The sequence below is a fragment of the Chiloscyllium plagiosum genome, unplaced genomic scaffold (genome assembly GCF_037043375.1).
Source record: "Chiloscyllium plagiosum isolate Xiang-an unplaced genomic scaffold, Cpla_swu_hap1 HiC_scaffold_8, whole genome shotgun sequence".
Classification (NCBI taxonomy): domain Eukaryota; kingdom Metazoa; phylum Chordata; class Chondrichthyes; order Orectolobiformes; family Hemiscylliidae; genus Chiloscyllium; species Chiloscyllium plagiosum.
The window spans coordinates 65,806,373-65,824,073 of NW_028270146.1; the positions used below are offsets into that span (position 1 = coordinate 65,806,373).

The 17,701-nt window shown below is 38.9% G+C and overlaps 1 long non-coding RNA gene across 2 annotated transcripts in view; it reads right to left on the bottom strand.

The window, feature by feature from the left end:
- Positions 1 to 1,170: 1,170 nt before the first annotated feature.
- The window catches only part of LOC148149416 (uncharacterized), a 47,760-nt gene continuing 31,229 nt past the window's right edge, over positions 1,171 to 17,701 (bottom strand). For both annotated transcript variants that reach the window (XR_015757923.1, XR_015757922.1), the window contains exons 2-3: positions 3,273 to 3,322; positions 1,171 to 1,626 (exon numbers count right to left, since the gene is read on the bottom strand). This is a non-coding gene — a long non-coding RNA (uncharacterized LOC148149416). The remainder of the gene's footprint in view (positions 1,627 to 3,272; positions 3,323 to 17,701) is intronic.

Here is a 17,701-nt window from a genome sequence, read left to right on the forward strand (position 1 = left end):
TAGCCTCAGCAATGTAAAGGTCGGTGCGCCAAACTACCAACGTGGCCCCACCTTTTGTCAGTCCCAACCCTCGGACTCAGTACCGCCTTCTTGACCTGCAATCTTCTTCCCGACCTCTCCGTCCCCAACCCCTCTCCAGCCTATCACCCTCACCTTAACCTCCTTCCACCTATCGCATTCCCAACGCCCCTCCCCCAAGTCCCTCCTCCCTACCTTTTATCTTAGCCTGCTTGGCACACCCTCCTCATTCCTGAAGAAGGTTTTATGCCCGAAATGTCAATTCTCCTGCTCCTTTGATGCTGACTGACCTACTGCGCTTTTCCAGCAACACATTTTTCAGCTCTGATCTCCAGCATCTGCAGTCCTCATTTTCTCCCAGGCATTGGATACTGCAAGGCATTGGGCCCTGACAAAAATCTGGCAATAGTACTGAAGATTGGTATTCCACAACATCCCACAGCTTTCGCCAAGCAGTTACAGCACTGGGATCTATCCAGAAATGTGGAAAATTGTCCAAGAATGTCTTTGTACACTAAAAGCAGGACAATCTAATCTATTCAATTACCACTCCATCATCTGCTCTCAATCATCAGCAAAGTGATGAAAGATGTTGTCAACAATACAATCAAGCAGCACTTTCTTATCAATAACGTGATCACTGATGCCCAGTTTCTGACTTCATTACAGCATTAGTTCAAATATGAACAAACAACCTGAACTCTGGAAATGATATGAGAATGACTACCCTTGACATCGAAGCTGATTTTGACCAAGTGGGGCATCAATGAGCTATGGCAAAATTAGAGCTCATCTCAGCTCCAGGACATCTCTGCAGGAGTTCCTCAGGGTAGTGTTCTAGAGACCCAATCATCTTCAGCTGCTTCATCAATTATCTTTTCTCCATCATAAGGTGAGAAGTGGGGATGTTCTCTAATGATTGTATAATGTATAGCACCATTTGTGACTCCTCCAGTACTGAAGCATTCCATTTCAAAATGCAGCAAGACCTGGACAATATCCATTGGTGAGAAAGTTGAAATTCCATTACTAAACCTTTCCATTTGAAAACATTTTTCTCCTCTGTTATGATTGCAAGGGAGACCCCAAACTTTTAAAACTAAGTTTTAATCCCCAACTGTTACCTGAAAGAATTATGCCACAATGTTTAATGTTTTAAATAAAAGCATTTACTGTATACAAGTTAAACAGAACAAGTATTATTAACTTTACAGTTACTTCATAAACATTTACTCATTAAGCCCAAAAATCTCGACGGGACGCCTTTGGTTCTCAAAACTGCTCAGAGACTCCGATTGCCTATTTTTCACATCCAACCAAGAGTGCCCCTGCATGTTACAGGATTTTGAGGATCTTTTCACTGCTCTTTGAACCAGTACAAGGTATGCCACAGCTTCTGGGAATTTCCTTTTAATCTATTCATTTTCATTTGTGCTGTTCTTGGATCCTTCCAATTGATCCAGCTCAGTGATCTCTCAGCTCTCCATACAAATCTCACAATTATGGGCACTCATGTTCAAGCATGGGCCTAACTGCACCCTTGCTTCCAGCTTCTGGCAAATATGCTCCCTGGTTCTCAAAGTTGCTCTGAGACTCCAACTGTCTGTCCTGTCAGAAAAAAAAATATATGGATAAACCCAAAAGCCAAACATATCTCCCTACAATGTTGCCATTGCAATGAAACATAACTGAGATGTTCCAGACAAAGATTTAAATTAATTACCTCCAGTTGTAAAATCTTGCGTTTGATTAGATTAGATTAATTACATTGTGGAAACAGGCCCTTCGGCCCAAAAAGCCCACACCGACCTGCTAAAGCGTAACCCACCCAGACCCATTCGCCTTGATTTACCCCTTCACCTAACACTACAGGCAATTTAGTATACCAATTCACCTAACCTGCACATTTTTGGATTGTGGGAGGAAACCTATGCAGACAATGTGTAAATTTCACACAGAGAGTCGCCTGAGGCGGGAATTGAACCCGGGTCTCAGGCGCTGTGAAGCAGCAGTGCTAACCACTGTGCCAACGTGCCGCACCATTGATTGGAAAGTATATGGAAACTTTAACATCTTCCCTTATTTACCTGTTTCTTTCATTTTTTTTTGATCTGGGACTCATAAATAATTTAAACCCCTTCTGAAATCAAGAGGAGACATCTCATCTTTACCAAAAAATACTCAGAAAGCAACTATTTGGTGTTTAATGCTTTCCCACCACTGACTCTGAACCCACCAAATAAATGCCGATTACCTTTTGAATTCCCATTACTTTCCATCAAAAAATTTCAATCTCTCATTAAAAGCTATACACCTTCTATATCATATGAAATTCGATATTTTCACAACATTAAGATTCTCCTTAAATCCTGCCTCTTGGAACAAACCTTTAGACATCTGGCCTAATATCTACTTAACTGATTCAGTGTCATAGGAGAAAGTGAGGTCTGCAGATGCTGGAGATCAAAGTTGAAACTTTATTGCTGGAACAGCACAGCAGGTCAGGCAGCATCCAGGGAACAGGAGATTCGACGTTTCGGGCACAGGCCCTTCTTCAGGTCATTCCTGAAGAAGGGCCTGTGCCCGAAACGTCGAATCTCCTGTTCCCTGGATGCTGCCTGACCTGCTGTGCTGTTCCAGCAATAAAGTTTCAACTTTGATTCAGTGTCATGCTTTGTTTGGTAACACTCCTGTAAAAAGCCTCAGGTTGTTTTATTATATCAAAGAAGCAATATAGATGCAAGCTGTTATTTTATTGACACAAACAGTGCAGTTGGATTACAGAGGAACCTCAATTATCCGGCATTTGATTATCTGAATATCGCAAGGTCCCAATGCTTTGCTATACTATGTTATCCGGCATTCAATTATCCATCATTCAATTAACAAAACAAAATGCTCCCTGCCGGTGTCCTTCGGATAACTGAGGTTCCTCTGTATTATTAACTTACTCTAACTTTCAATGAAACTCAACTCTGCTTCCGATCAAAAGAGTTGTAAGCTTGAGATCTTTCCAGAAACAAAATATCTGACTACATGCACATACCCATCAACCTCACCCAATCACCACCACTCCATATCTGACAGAGCAATTTGCACTTTGTGTACCTCAGAATGGAAACTGAATGGTGTGGGAAATGAAACCTGTGCACTCTCACTCCTCAGCACTGAACATTAATGTCCAGATGCTCGTCACTTTCTCACCATCTCGCTTGTCAATTATTTATTTAGGTATACATTATTTTTCACATTACCAGTTTATTATTTTCTCATCAAGAGGTTGTTGCTGGAGGCCTGAAGGCATCTGTGGAAGCATCAAAAAGGGGGGAAGAGGAAAGAAATTTGATGAAAATTGTTGTTGCTATTTCCACGCAAGATAACATTGATTTATTCAAAATACCAATATTTCAGAATTTACATATTTGTTTTTCTCAATAGGACTCTTCATTATCTCCATTTCAATGATCTGCCAGAAAGAATGTGGGTGGGTATCACTCACAAAGCCAACATTTGTTGTTTGTCTTGAGAAACTAAGGATGGGTTCCACAAAACAAGGTCAGAATGCAGTTAAGAATCAAGAGTTTAATTAAGAAATTAAGGCATTGGAATTAAATAAAAGTCAAGCCAAAACAGCTAAAGACGACTTCCTTTTCCTTTTCCAAAGCTAGCTGAGGTTTTATGACAGTATAGCAACTATTTGATTACTTTTACTGACACCAGTGTTTACTTTCATGATTTTTTTCTAACAGTCAGTAAAATGCTGTTTGCGAATTTCAAATGTATTCTAATTTATAAACTGGCAGAATGGGATTGAATTCAAATTAATAATCTAAAGCCTTACTGCCCCAGTGATATATCCATCACCTGTTGCCAGAGACAGGGATAAGAACAGGAGGGGCAGCTCAGTCATCACTGAATCTCCAGTGAGTTAGTGCTGGTGTGGGTATACAGGAAGGGTACAACCGATCTGACTAGAGTAGCCATATAGCACTATCAGGGACATGTGTCTCTGTTAGCCCTTCGTGAAGTGGCAGAGCTCTGCCATTGATGAGATTCACTAAACTGATTCTAACATACCATTTGTGCTTTTCCTTGCCTCCATTCCTGTTTGGGGGGCAGATAATCAGACATTTCTGAATTCACTTACAAGTAGCCAGCACCACTTAACAGGGAGGTGCAATCTGGTCGTAGGCAGCTGGTGAAGAATGTCTGAACAGCTGAAGATCAAGCTGCCATGGTCACCAATGCTGCCCCGGAGGCTCCAGTGCAAATGGTGGACAAGAAGAGAGAAATCTTGTACCCTGTAGGAGGCTGAAACCAGCTCCACTTCCCCCAGTAACACCTTCACTGCAGAGTGGTCAATGCCACAAACTAATTTCCCAGAACATGGCTGCAGTGCTGGGGAGCAGACACATTTCAATGAACAGATCTCAAGTTAAAACTTCTCCATTTTTAGTTTCTGTTCATATTACCATCACCTCACCCTCACTACTCACAATACCCAAATCTTCTTTTCTTTATTCTTTTGTCATTCTATCTCATTGTAAACTTTCTGAATGACCACTTACAATTACTTTCATCATTCTTTTTGATTTGATCTATTATTGTCACATTCGTACAATGAAAAGTTTTGTTTCACATGCAGCACAGGCAGGTCATACCATATGAAGTGTTTCAGGATAATAGAACAAAGTGAAGAATACAATGCTCACTTGTCTTTGCTCTCCATTCACATCACAAGCACTTTTTCTTTCTTTCATTCATTCATAGGATATAATCATCACTGGCTAGCCAGCATTTATTACCTGTTCCTAGTTGCCCTTGAGAAGGTGGTGGTGAGCAGCCTTCTTGAACTGCAACAGTCCATGTGCTGTATATTGACCCACAATGCCCTTAGGGAGGGCATTCCAAGTTTTTACCCAGCGACATTGAAGGAATGGTGATATATTTCCAAGTCAGGATAGTGACTGACTTGGAGGGGAACTTGCAGGTGGTGATATTCCCATGTATCTGCTGCCCTTGCCCTTCTAGATGGATGTGGTAGTGTATCTGAATGGTCTTTGGTGAATTTCTGCAGTGCATCTTGTAGATAGTACACACTGCTGTGATCTAGCATGGATGGTAGAGGGAATGGATGTTTGTGGATGTGATGCCAATCAAGTGGATTGCTTTGTCCTAGATGGTGTCAAGCTTCTCGAGTGTTGTTGGAGCTGCACTCGTCCAGGGGAGTATTCCATCACACTCCTGACTTGTGTCTTTAGATGATGGACAGGCTTTGAGGAATTAGGAGGTGAGTTACGTTCTGCAGTATTCCTAGCCTCTGATCCACTCTTGCAGCCATTGTGTTTACGTGGTGAACTCAGTTGTTGATGTTGATAGTTGGGGATTCAGTGATGGTAAACCATTGAATGTCAAGGGGCAGAGGTTAGATTTTCTCTTATTGGAGATGGCCATTGCTGGCATTTCAGTGGCATGAATGTTACTTGTCAGCCCAAACCTGGGTATTATCCTGATTTTATTGCATTTGAACATGGATTGCTTTAGGACCTTAGGAGTCGCAAATTGTGCTAAACATTGCGCAATCATCAACAATCATCCCCATTCCTGACCTTATGATAGAAGGAAGGTCAATGGTGAAGCAGCTGAAGATGGTTGGGCCTAGGGCACTATCCTGAGGAACTATTGCTGAGGTATCTTGGAGCTGAGATAACTGACCACCAGCAACCACAATCATCTTCCTATGTGCCTTTCCTTTCTAATATACTGTGGATAAATATGAAGTTATCCACTTTGGGAGCAAAAACATTATCTGAATGGCTCTATATTGACAGAGAGAATGTGCAATGAGATGTGAATGAATGCATACACTAGTAACTGAAGGTAAGCATGCAGGTACAGCAGATGGTAAAGAAGGTAAATAGTAAATTGGCCTTCATAGTAAGGAGATTTAAGTACAACAACAGGAAAGTTTTGCTGAAAATATACAGGCCCTTGATGAGACTACACCTGGAATATTGTGTCCAATTTTGGTCTCCTTATGTGAGGAAGGATGTTCTGGCTACAAAGGGAGTGCAGTGAAAGTTTACTAGATTGATTCCTGGAAAAGCAGGGCTGACACATTGAGGAGAGGTTGACTCAGTTAGGATTACACTTGCTGAAGTTCAGAAGAATAAGGAGGATCCCATAGAAACCTATAAAATTCTAACAGGATTAAATAAAGTAGATGCAGGAAGAATCTTCCTGATGTCCAGAACCAGAACCAGGTGTCACGGTCTATGGATACAGGGTAGACCATTTGGGACTGAGATGAGGAGAAATGTCTTCACTCAGACTGTGCTAAGCCAATGGAATTTGCTACCACAGAACACAGCTAAGCTTGAAACACTGTATAATTTCAAGAAGGAGTTGGATCTAGTGCTTGGGGCTAAAGTGATCAAAAGATAGGGACAAAGAGCAAGAATAGGCTGTTGAGTTAGCTGATCAGCCATAATCATCATGAATGATGGAGTAGGCTTGAAGGCCTGAATGGCTGGTATCTTCTATGTTTCTCTGTTTCCTTTCCTTCCCTTCTTCTGTATCAGGTGCAGAAAATTTCAAAGACCCCCATGCCGATTCAGGAAGTGGAAGATAGCATGTGTGATGATATACAACTTCCCAATTCCATGGCAAGTATTGGCTTAAAGAGCTTTATTTTAGGATTGGGATTAGAAGATGAATCTTCATGTAGTAAATCTCACAGCATAAATGTGCTGGAACTAAGATGACAGAATAAAACAACACAAGTGTGGGTGAGCTACAGGGCAAAACCATTTTTTATTTCTGCTGCACAGCATTTAATCATTGAGTTTGAAAGCTCAGGCCACTGAACATGCGGATGATAGGTACAATTGTCAGCCTGCCAGTGAGCTGGCATGCAGTGTCAAAGAGTTAAGGAGTCCAGCTCTGATTTGTGTCAAGGCTTTTTGCAAAAGATGAAGATTAATGTATCCACCGCAATCAACTACATGATTATGATTGTGGCATTGACTGTGATGGTATCTCTGTTGAAGGATCAGAAAGCTCTCAAAGATGCTCAGATGGCAGCCATCTTGGAATAAAATATCTGCAATGTCACCCCACATTTCCAACTGTTCTACTGCAACATTTGGGGAAGAATGTGTCTCTCAATGTTGAAGGGGCTGAGGGTGTGCTTGTGGTGTGTGTGTGTGTCTGTCTTTGTATCTGTCTGTGGTTTGTGAATGACTGTCAGTGGTGTGTGTTTGTGTGTAGTTGTGTCTTGACAACAGTAATGAGGCAACTCTGAAAGAGATAACCTACATTACCAGTAGCCAGCCTATAACTTGACAGTCAGGAATAAAGTGGCACAGAAGATTAATCAATCAGTCATGGTTGCTGCCAGGAAAGCAGCCACATTCCTACAAGATGCACTAGATGCAGTTAAAAAACAGTGAATTTTACGAGACTGTAATTCATTCCAATTAAAAACATGCCAGACCTATAATGAGGAGTATGCACTGTCATATGAGTGTCCTCTGTAACACTCTGCCCTTGCAGAAACCTGAAATGTGGGTGTAGTCTATTTTCTTGTTTTGTTTCTCTTTGTCACAGCCCCCTGTATGAAGCAAAGTGCCTAAGCCATTGTTTCCCCTGAACTGAGGACAAAGACCCATTGTGAATGCATTTGTCCCACTTCTAGCTATAACTGTGTATATTATGTAGCTTATCGATCACTGGAGAAGCCTAATTATCATCAAAGTGTCTCAAGCAAAGTATCTGTATTAAAATAATTTAATTAGCTGTTTAATAGCCAGCATGGATATGCATGTCTCTGGAGCAGTTTAATCCAATATAGTGAGCTGGCATTTCTGTTTTTTTTCCAAATGATTAGATGTCATTGTAACTCTGAAAAAATGGGCCTGGTATCACCAAATTTCCAGATTGATAGTTTCAAAAACATCCAGTTTGACAATAATCCTTTCTATCTACCTAATGACTGTAAAAAGATATACCTCATTGATAACAACCAGAAGTAATTTGAATGAAATCGTAATCATTAAGTCGGCAATTTGAAATAATGAATGGTTTAAGTGTGACTAAATTTGAATAGAATCTGGACTAAGTGAATAAACTTTGAATAGAACACTGAAGACAGGTTGATTTACAAACAGGGAACTGTTTACTGTGCAATAATAGCCAAATGTTAATTCTGCACGTGATAATGATAAAAATAAAATGTAACTATGATGTTACAGGTAACATTATGCAACACACTGGGTCATTGCCTCTTGGTAAATTATTGCATTCAGGAGTAATCAGCTACACTACAATTAGAAAGACTCTCAGTGAATGAGCAGATTGCGACTTTAGAACTTGAGAGACAATGTGAGATCCAGCATCTGTTTTGTTTCCCATTTTAATTTTTGATTAATTTCTAAGTTAGTATATCTTAATTGAGGATGACACAAAGTTTACAGAGGGATAATAACCGTGGGTGGCACAGTGGTTAGCACTGCTGCCTCACAGCGCCTGAGACCCGGGTTCAATTCCCGCCTCAGGCGACTGACTGTGTGGAGTTTGCACATTCTCCCCGTGTCTGCGTGGGTTTCCTCCGGGTGCTCCGGTTTCCTCCCACAGTCCAAAAAGATGTGCAGGTCAGGTGAATTGGCCATGCTAAATTGCCCGTAGTGTTAGGTAAGGGGTAAATGTAGGGATATGGGTGGGTGGCGGGTCGGTGTGGACTTGTTCCCGAAGGGCCTGTTTCCACGCTGTAATGTAATCTAAAATCTAATAAACAAGTTGAATGAATAGGTAAAAATTTGTCAGAATGCAATCTGAGGAAATGTGCGGTTATGCACTTCGCCGAAAAGAATAAAGGAGCTGAATCTAAATGCAGAAATACTGCAGAAAGCAGCAGTACACAGACACTGTGGGGGTCCTCATGCATGAATGACAAAGTGCTGGCATTCAAGTTCAGCGGCTAATAGGAAAGATAAATAAAATGTTGAGCTTTATTTTTAATGGAATAACATAAAAATATGGAGAACTTGCAAAATCGACACAAGGCACTACTGACACCTATAATACAATGAACAATTCTGTCTCCCTTATCTAAGGAAAGATATACTGGCATTGGAGGTGGCCCAGGGAAGATTCACAAGGCTGATCCCAAGATACCAGAAGTAAAAATCAGTAAACTTGGAAATTACTTGCAACTGGTCTGAACTGGAGCTCCATTCTAAGACTTTTAAAACAGGTCAGCACCAGTTCCATCTTTTACAAGTTTTACTGCATTTTCTTTCTTCTACACTTGTCGACCTTCCTTTAACGATGTCTTCCAAACCCTTTGACCTCCATCAATGGGAAGATGAAGGGCAGCAGATGTATGGTAACACCACCATGTACCTATGAGCACCATCCAAGTCACACACTATCCTGACTTGGAACTAAATATTGCATTTCCTTCACTGTAATTCAATCAAAAATCTGGAATTGCCATCCCAGTAGCGCTGAGAATGTGTCAATCACAAGTGAGTGCACCAGCTCTTGAGGGCTATTAGGGATCGGCAAAAAATTCTGTATTTACCAGTAACATTTGCATTCCATTGAAGAATAAAATAATGGATCATTTCTTGTTGAGAAATTTAAAGTTAATTCTAATGGAATTCAACCAGGTTACATTTCTGTGCAGAATGGAGATTCCATTCCATAGAAATCTGCATTGATTTTCCCAACTGACTTCCATGTGGTTAAAGATAAATTAACTATCCATCAATAGTGAAATATTAGATTTTACTAGCATCAATAGCAATTTTTAATGTGAGATTCTGTATATAGTGGTTGCTCTTGTGTAATTGAGTAGAAATATGTTCAGATAACGATAAAGAAAATCTACGCATTCTCTGATACTTCAGTATGAAACAACTTAAGCCACTTTATACTGTTGCCCTGAATCAGTAGTTACAATTTATCAATTAAACCAACACTTTACATTATCACTATCTCAGAAAATATAGAGTTATATAAAAACATATATTATTTCTTCCCACATGAGATCGTTCAACCCAGAAATAATTACTCTGTAAAAAAGGATTAGTGTTCTTCTGTACAGCTTTTATTATTGTGTGCTGAGCCTGTAGACCTGCCCATTTGTTAAGGGCAAGATTGGTAGTAGAAGATTTTGAAGTAGTGTGCTTATCAAAACGCAAGTTATAAATCATACAAATAGTCAGAGATCCAATTTATTCCCAATGCCAATGTCCACCAACACTGCCAGTGTTAGAATCCTGGTAATATCATAAATTTTAAACGAAGTTCAAACACCCAGATACAGAAAGATATCATAAGGTTTCACACTATAAGCAAAAACATTGACTGTACAAAAGTTAAGTATCATCAATCATCACTATATTTTAAAACATTTATAAGTTAAAGCTGGAAATTTTACCAGAACTCCTCGTTCTATTTTTATTTCTATTTAAGAGTTCCCTATACTGTACAGGATCTTGATAGTTCATTAATTTCTCCTGGGACCAAACCAAACTGTGAAACAATCTATCAGGTATCCACTTTCATTCTCCTTCAGCAGAAATAGAACTCACAACCAAACAAAATACAGCACTTCCCAACAATCCATTCCCACAGCAAAGTACGCTGTACCACATTCGGCAAGTCTCAAATAGAGATGTAAACTAAGTATCCCAAATTTCCAAATATTTCCTTGGTTCTATGAAACCATATGAATAATTGGTATCTCTAATGGGAGTATCTGATATGTTATCAGACTCAATTATGGAGTTAAGAGATGACTTGTTAATTGTTTTCACATCTCTAACTTGTTTAAGTAGTCATGGGAGAAAGTGAGGACTGCAGGTGCTGGAATGTGGCACTGGAAAAGCTCAGCACGTCAGACAGCATCCAAGGAGCAAGAGCCTCGGAAGCTGCCTGACCGGCTGAGCTGTCCCATGCCACACTTTTTGACTAAGTAATCATGGGCCATATGTAAAATTGTAGTTATGTTTGGGTTGAGCCAGTTTCTCAAGCGAGGCTTTCTCCCATTTATCTTGAGTTTCAAAACTAAACTCGCAAAATTTAGAGTTATACTCCTTTAATATATGAATTATGAAATTTAATATTTGTAATGCTAGGGATTCTGGTGCTGACTGGAGACTACCAGTGATCAATGCATATTTGAAACAGGACACTTTTTAAAATTTAAATTTTTTACAAGTCTTGTCTATATTTAAACATGAAATCATCAGCTAGTCTTTTCTCCTCACAAAGTTATCAATTACAAATGGAAAAGTACCTTCTGAAATTGCCCTCTATCATGCACAACATGAATATTCACTAAAGTGTAACAATAGTTTGACAACATGTTATCTCTCAATTGATGATCTTGAATGCACAACCATGGCTCCAATGTCGAGCACCATGCCTTGCTTTCATTGCTATACTGTACATAGCTTATTCAAAGTGTAATTTATAAAAACCTTTCTCAGTATAATTAACAAATTTTTTACAGCGTTTGTCATAGTAAGTTGAAGGGTATAAAGTCTCATAAAGAGAAACTCTGTCATCTAATGCAAAGAGCTGTATAATGCAGCTGAGGATTTTCTGGCTGCTAATTTTGCTTCATAGAATCGCTAAGGGAGGTAGGAGGTGTTAATTATGGTGGTCAATCCATTCTTGGCCATTTCCAGTACAAGTTGCTCAGGTTGCTATATTTGTGAAGTTGTCAGTGCAAGCGTACATTGTGAGCAAATGAAGCATGCATTGTCAGCAAATCTTGGCATCATATAGCATCTAACACTGATTAGAAACCCAACCTGTTATTTTGGATGCCACAGACCTCATCTTGATTACTCACACATGGATAGGTGGTGCTCTCATTAGAGCTGCTTGCAGGCTCCAGCATGGAACATTCAAGGATTGTGTTTGTTACTTTTGTGGAAGAAGTTGTTGGTATAAGAAGACAGTGGTACTGGGCTTTTGAAAGTAATGTGGTTCAAAGGAGTTTGAAGACATTTTAGGAAAAGTCTTTGGGGCAGCAGTTACAGTTCCACTTGGACCATGTACAACCGGGAGATGGAGCGAAAGCAGTAAGAAGGGAAGCTATGCAGAGAGGACAAAGGATGAAGATAACTCTCAGCAGCAAGTTACACTCATCTAGTATATTCATAATGCCTTTCCGCTACATCCATCTCCAACATAAGCAGTATCTGCGATAGCTACAATTCACCAAGGAAGTGCTGTCTGAACTGTGGCTCCAGATGGACCTGCAGGAACAGAAGAGGGCAAAGTGATATTGCTGTTACCCTAATCAGGGTTGCCATGGTGCTCAATTTCTAAACCTCACAATCATTCAAGGTTATAACCATATCAACAACATCTCTCAGTTCTCTGTACTTCAATGCGGGGACTCCTCAGTGGCATCTCTCTAAGCAAAAAAAAGCAGGAAGTCTGGGCATGTGGCTTTTCCAAAGAATAGAACTTCAATAATGCAGAAAGCAATCAACTTTTCACACTTGGCTCCACAAGCGCCACATCTCAAGGAGGAGATGTACCAGAACTGCAAGAGGTCCATTCTCTTAATATGCACGATGTGTGACAAACACAAGATTCATGAAGGTCAATGCTTAATATCTTGGTAGCAATAATTATCCTGTCCTAGTAAGACATTCCCCAACATGATGAACCAGAGCTTATTGACAAGGAGGCCAGAGCATTGCTAACCAATGGAGAGAGGGTAGGTTGTATCAGGTCTCATGAGATCAGAGCAAACTAGGCTCCACAGAGGAGGTTAATATTTACAGGTAAGAGGTGAAGTATGATTGTGGGGATGTCCAAAGTTAGTGGGGAAGATCAGGTTTAAACAAAATACTTATCAGGTTTCAACAACCAAGCAGCAATAAGGAAAGGTAAGGTCAATTTGTTTTAGTTGCTTTGGTTTAGATATAAATTTTGGTAAGAATGCTTCACTTGCTTTTCTTTGAATAGTATCATCTGGTTTCTTATGATTATGTGAGCAAGTAAACACAATGTCGCTTTAACATTTCATCTGAAAGATTGTACCTCTGCCATTACAACATCCTCAGTGATGCATATCAGTCTATATTATGTGCTTGAATCGATATTATACCTTGAATTCATGACATTTTAAGGCAGCGAAGAGTGCCATCATTGACCAAAGCTGACAAATTTAATTCCTCTTGATTAAAGGCTTTGCGAAGTTGAATAATTGCCCTTGGTGAGAGAAACTTGCAGATTAGCAGCTGCTCATAAATTCTCAACACCAGATCATAAAAAAAGTCAATTTGAAATTATTGGGACTGATCTTCCATATCTTCAGTTCATTGCACTCCCGGATAAGTTAAAGCTGTTGGGAGCTTGAGAAAATCTGGATGTGCACTTTTATGTTATAATTATGACAAAGTTTAAACTTCCAGTGGGCTGGTTTGCACTGCCTCAACATTTGTGAATGTAGCTTATAGTGACTGCAACCAATTCATTCCACTTTGCATATTATCTCTCTCAACAATGGAACTTACTCAATCTGTAAGTTCTGTAACTCTGCCAATCATTTTTTTTTCTTCCATCTCTTGGAGCTCACTTTCAAGGTTTCCTTTTAATTGTATTGTTACTTTACTTTTGGATGAATTACTGAATTTTCAGTGATTCATCCACTGTCTTACCAAAACACTTCGGGACATTTTTACCACATTTTCCTTGCCTCTAATGGAGGATTCTTCTCTTATGGAATTCTGCCTCTGATCCTCAATGACACATAGACACATAGAAAATAAGAGCAGCTAGACCATTAGTCGCTTAGAGTCTGCACCACCATTCAACGTGATAATGGCTGATCATCCAACTTAGTACTCAGTTCCTGATTTCTCCCCCTTCAGCTCTAAAAACTATATCTCATCTCATTCTTGAAAGCATTCAACATTTTGATCTCAACCATCGTCTGTTGCACAGAATTCCACATGCTCACAACACTCTGGGTGAAAAACAATTCTCATCTCAGTCATAAATAACCTACCCCATAGCCTTAGGCTATGACCCTTAGTTCTATTCTCTCCAATCCTCAGGAACATCTTGTGTTTATTCTTTTTAGTCCAGGTGGAACTGTATAGGTTTCTCTGAGTTACTGTCTCATTCTTTTAAAGTTCTGTGAATATAGTCCTAACCAATCCAGTCTCTTTTCATATGTCGGTCCTGGTGTCCCAAGAATCAGATTGGGAAGCCTTCAGTGCACTCCCTCCATAGCCTCCAGAAGTTTAGGGTGAGAAAGGAAAGATATAAAAGCGACCAAAGGGGCAACTTGTTCATGCAGAGGGTGGTGCGTGTATGGAATGAGCTGCCAGAGGAAGTGGTGGAGGCTGGTAATATTGTAACATTTAAAAGGCATCTGGATGGGTATATGAATAGGAAGAGTTTAGAGGGATATGGGCCAAGTTCTGGCAAATGGGACTAGATTAGATTGGGACATCTGGTCGGCATAGCCGAGTTGGAATGAAGTGTCTGTTTCCGTATTGTACATCTCTACGACTCCATGACTCTATGTGGTCTCTCCCTCATCTCTCTTCCTCTTCACAATTTTCAACCCCAGATCTATTTGTTTCATTGACATGGATCATGTATTTAAAGTTTCTTTGTGTTTCCCTATGACTTGGGTTATTCCCAGCAGTTGAAATTCAAGTCGACCATATGCTGTCTGCATGATATTGTTCAGTTTCAGAGCATTGGTTTTTAAACTTTCAGGAATAGTTTCAATATAGTCCATGTGGCATGCTCAGATTCATGGTGTGGATTATTTTTTACCCTTTTCCTGATCTTCCTTGTGTGAATTTCCTTTCCTTGAGAACTGTTGTATTCACTACAAAGTCCTAAGTCTACTGGGTCCTCAAGTTCATCATTATCTTTTTTGTTTCTTTTCTTTCTCATTTCCCCTTTCTCTCTGGCAGAGGTAGCCACTTTCCCATCTTCAATCTTTGTTCTGCACATCATGAGCTGTGAAGTTTGATCAATTAGTGAATATGTTTTATATGTTTCTATTGGTGAACACATGGTCATCCACAGCTTTTGTACATCTTTCTCACTATCTAATGATCCTTTTTTTGTTGCTGTTTCACTGCATCAACCCTGTTGGCTTCCCCTTGCATGAACTGAAGGCTAGCCGTTTGGATAGTCAGTGTGTTCATCTGTCTATTCATAGTTAATATGTTCTGGCAATGTCTCCAGTCTGCAAACTTTTCAGCTTGCCCTTTGTAATCACATCATTTTGGATATCAAGATGTGCAGAGTCCCAAATTAATTGATCTGTCATCTTTGAATTGTACCCTTGAATTTACACATACTGGCTATATTTTTCAATGTTGTTATGAAATTAAACAAGCTCACCTGATTCCTGCTTCAAATTCTGAAATACATATTGATGTGTCTTTGGCAGGATGTTTGTGCTGAATTTCTCAAAGGTTTTGCCTTGATGTTTAGGTTTGTCCTCACTCAAGTCCCAGCTATTGAGAGGATCTAATGTTTTACCTCACGCACATAAAAGATGAAGCTGACACTTTGCCTTTTAGAAAACTACTGAATGTCAGTCAGTATTTTTGTTTAAACTCAGTTGCCTCTACAATATTATAGGTTGTTCTATTCTTGCACAATTCACTCCATCCATGTCTCTCTCTCACACTAATTTAGGTTAATTACTTTTCAATCTAATTCAGCATTTATTTCATTTTATATTGTGTGGATTTTACTCATAAATACCTCCTAATACTATTTTATGTCTGTGCTTCCTTGAATTCTGAAATAATCACATTTTTTGACATATATACTGAAACCTCTCATCAAGCACATTTCTTTCAATCTCCATGTGCTGCAGAATGATAGATTGTTGGCTTGGTGTACAGACAATCATGCAGTAATGTGTGATGTGGCACCCCGAATACTTAAATGTAAAAATATAGTTGCGAATTCAGGTTTAATAATATATTAACACAATGCCAGTGTGAGGAGAGGAAAGGAAAGATTAAAAGAGAATATCTGTGATCGGATTAAAATGATGAGAGATTAAATGACAAAAGGGATAGTGTGAGGCAAAATAGAAATGTTAACTGCACAAGTAAAAAAAAACAAAAGAGTGAAGCAGTGTGTCATTGACACAACAAATAAGAAACATTTCAATTTTTCTCAGGAGTGGGACATGACTACAGACATCTGACAACGATTTAAAAATACAAATTTTTATAACATGAGAATGCCAGAATTCCTATTCTCTCAATATTCTAATTAAATTACATGACCTTACAAAGTAAATTGCATTCAACAACATAGTAGACACAACATATCAAATCAAAAGTACAGAAGACAAGAACCTATCAGAAATCTTACTCTATTTTGCTCTGGAGTCAGGTTTAGTGTTGATACAGGATTTAAAATTCCAATTTAATATATATTTAAATTTAAAATTAAACAAGTATCTAAGTAACGAAATAGAAAGAGTATGGCTGCAAACCAAGAGGCAGAGAGGGTTGATGTACATTGTACATTTAAATATTAGTCAAGAAGTGGATTAGCAGTGCAATTCACTCCAATACTAAACTTGTAAATGAGCACAAGGGAACAAGTTTATGCCCACAGGTTGAACTACACAGCAATGAATATCTCCACAGTAAATTAGAAGCTCAATAAGTTCCCTTTGGGATTCAAAGGCGACTGACCACAGGAGTTGAAATATTCATTGGAAAAAATGTTGCATGAGTTAGAAACACTACAAAGCTATTTCATGAGCTATTATATTAATAATCATCTTCTCTAATATTTAAGTTTCCAATGTAAAATAATTTTCTGCATCAACACTTGGACATTGTTCTACTGTGTTATCCAAATGCGGATTTCACTGACTCTTTAATTCTCAAATAATCTTGCACCAAGAATCTTATCAGCTCCTCTGCAAAAATAAGTATCTACAACACTTGTCTTATTTGTTTGCAGTTGCAACTCCACTGTATATTTTAAAAATCCATTACATTTGTCAGGCATGATTTAACTTTCTCAAATCCACTTGAACTCTCATTTATCATGTTCAAGTTAATGGATGATTATAATCTCTCGTAGTAATCTGTGATCACTCCATCACTGAAGTTTGTTAAGTAGTCTATGACTCTCATGTTGTTGCTTCTACCAACTCTTAATTAGAAAGATTGCCCAAATCAAAGTTTTCAGCCCCTGAGAATTTTTAAGGTTTTTAAAAGTGGTCTTTACCAAAATTTCCCACTGGCCTTTGTTTTGCTATCCTCAAATGTTTATAACCAAACCCTTTACCTAATTTTATCACTCAAAATTTCCTTGTAATAATTACTCATGTCAGTTCCATTCCACCCAATCTATGGCTTGTTTTTATCATTGTGGTTTGTCAACAGAGTGTAATTAGATAGGAATGTGATGTTGATTGAATATGTCACAAATTTCTGCAAGTTGTAATTAGCATATGAAGAAGAAATTGTAAAAGTAAGTTTGCATTCAAATCATATATTATAAAATTTATTGCTACAGCAACTTTTCAGCAAAAGGTTAGAGGTTTTACAATATTCCCAGTGTTCACCTCAATAAAGTCTGAATAAAAGTGCAAAATAACATTTCTGTGAGATGATTTTGGAAAGTTTCTAGGGTAATATTT